This window comes from Ptychodera flava, chromosome 2 (genome assembly GCF_041260155.1).
Source record: "Ptychodera flava strain L36383 chromosome 2, AS_Pfla_20210202, whole genome shotgun sequence".
Classification (NCBI taxonomy): Eukaryota; Metazoa; Hemichordata; class Enteropneusta; family Ptychoderidae; genus Ptychodera; species Ptychodera flava.
In genome coordinates, this window is record NC_091929.1 from 2705493 (window position 1) to 2708139 (window position 2647).

The window sequence follows — 2647 nt, forward strand, 5'->3', positions numbered from 1 at the left end:
GAGAAATTTGAAAAATATGAAAATCCAATTCTCCGAAATTAGTTCCGATGGTGTGAATCAATTCAGAATAACAAAATACTAAAATTATAGACAATAGACTGGCGAAACGAATGTAACGAGACAACATATCATGCAACGAGACAACGTAAATTGATTGAAATCTTTGTCCGTCGATATCGCGACAGTGTAGAAATAGGTATGAAACTTAGATCAGAAATCAAGTGTATAAGCAACCTGTTTTGCGCTGTGGTTATGAAACCTAGTGAGAAGGCGGTTCTTAAAAGCCTTATGCATAATCCATACATAGGCCTTATCTTTTACTGAATATCCATGGTGCTTTTCGACTGTGAGCATTTATTTTTACATTACACTCCGACTACGCAACGTAGGTCTGGTCTAGCATTGCCGTAAAAGATTTAATGTTCTTTACGATGACGACAAGGAGATGTTTTCCTTTATCTCATATTAAAACTTTCTCCAATTTATTTTGTCGTGAAAAGTAGATGTACAAATATGGAGTTATATAAACATTTAGTTCACTGTATATTTTGTGATAAATTTTGCAAAACACTAGTACCAATAGGGAATTCTATAGGGAATTGTTACACACGCCAAATGTCAAATGAAAAGATTTGGCGTGGCATCAGTCTTGAAACGATAAATATACCTGTGTGAAGTCAGGTATGACGGAAGCTGATTCCACACCGACAAAAACTTCCCTCATTAAGATAAAAGTGTAGCGTCCATGTATCTGGACAGGTCCCACCGAGATTTGAACTCGGATCGCTGGATTCAAAGTCCAGAGTGCTAACCATTACACCATGGGACCCAGGCTGCACGAGTGGGAATGGCCAATTGACAAAATATTTTTTTTAGCTGTCGTAAATTTAGCTCTTGCCATAATTTCACTTAAGACCTTGATTATTTCGTTGTTTACAAAACATTTAAGTCATAGTAATATTACACAGAGCACGAAATTTCGTCCGAAGTAAAACTACCGTAAAACCTACATCACGAGGTTTCATTTTCACTCAGCAATATTATCCCATCGAGTTCGTTTGCTCTCACCACTCAGTGATAACGCTATACTGTTTCTTTCCCAAATCATTCAGTCACAATGTTATATCTGTCGGTATATTTTGTACACGGATTAGAGAACTTAACACCTAATGATTAGATCTTGCTGCTAAGTTCGGTCACGCCAGTCACGCACATTACGCAGTTACAATTGAGTCACGTGACATGCCACACTTCGTCATTGCGACGCGGAAAATCATCGGTACAAACCATGGACAACACGGGGAATTTGGTAATCATTGGCCCTCCTTTTTCAGTTCTACGGACTTTCACGATGCGGCACACAATGACGTATGCCAATCGAGGTCATTTCAAGATTCATCCGATAGACAGCAAGTAAAGGAAATGCCGCTTTATCTTTTGTATGATTTTCATTATTTGTTCTTCGGAACAAATATATTTTCTTACTCTGGTACAGTTATTTTTGTAAAAATGCAAAAAACCCAGCTTTTCTAGCACAAGACATTGTGTACAATATATATTGTTATTGTAGGTTAGTTAAGTCTGCTTATGACCATTCTAATATTATATTATATTATATTATATTATATTATATTATATTATATTATATTATATTATATTATATTATATTATATTATATTATATTATATTATATACTTTATTTCTGACTCGTTGTCCATTATTCACTATTGTCAATAATTAAACACACAGGTAGTGTTGACAAGTACATGTTGGCGCGTTCTGGAGTGATTTTGGACAAAACTAAACTTGCTCCCGGTCTGAGGGTTTCTGAATTTATAACAGAGTAAATAATAGGAATAACTTCATCAATTTCTGTCGCGTTGATTGTAGGGTGACCGAGAAACTACTTTGGCGGACTAGTAACTAACGCATGGACACAAAATCAAAGCTCAACGAGTGCAATTTGGGTCGTTTTGGTCAAAACGAGAAACCAGTTTCAAACCCATGTATAAGAAATGTTACCGCAAATGAAGCTTGAATATTAACAAATACTGAGATCTTCATGATATGTTTACGCACCTGAATTATTTTAGTAACCTTGTTACTTCCCTGCTTGAGACTTTTTGCCGGGGCATAACAAAAAAAAACTTCGGGAATTGTGTTCGTAAGCGAATTTATTTCAGGCAGGCTATTAACGTGCGATCCGGCGTTTTACACCACCAGTACAGAGCTGGACGATTTTATTATTACGCCAAGTGAGGTTGGCGGGAAGTGTGATTTGTTGTTTTGGTTTTGCGGGGGTGGATGGGGAGGGGGTTCGAGGAAAGCATATGGCAGAGAGAGAGAGAGAGAGAGAGAGAGAGAGAGAGAGGGGGGATAGGCGCCTCTTTGTAGTTGGGAAACAGAGGCGGTTATTGGGAGGTCTCTTAAAGGGGGAGGGGTAGACTAAAAGATTAATTGGCAGTCGTGTAAATATGGGTGCTCCCCATCTCCAACCCTATTGGATTGGAGACAGCAAGGTATCCATACACAATTGAATCTTACATATAGGGAGGAAAATGTGAGGGGCAGTCGTCAAATGGTATAGTATATACAAATTGTAAGTCGCCGTGGGGAGGCAGTTGCGAACATCTTTCCCTTCAACTTT

The 2647-nt window shown here is 38.0% G+C and overlaps 1 non-coding gene across 1 annotated transcript; it reads right to left on the reverse strand.

Annotated features, from left to right (window-relative positions):
- Nucleotides 1–757: 757 nt before the first annotated feature.
- On the reverse strand, nucleotides 758–829 carry Trnaq-uug (transfer RNA glutamine (anticodon UUG)). Its single transcript has one exon. It is a non-coding gene; the product is annotated as a tRNA-Gln (tRNA).
- Nucleotides 830–2647: the final 1818 nt, after the last annotated feature.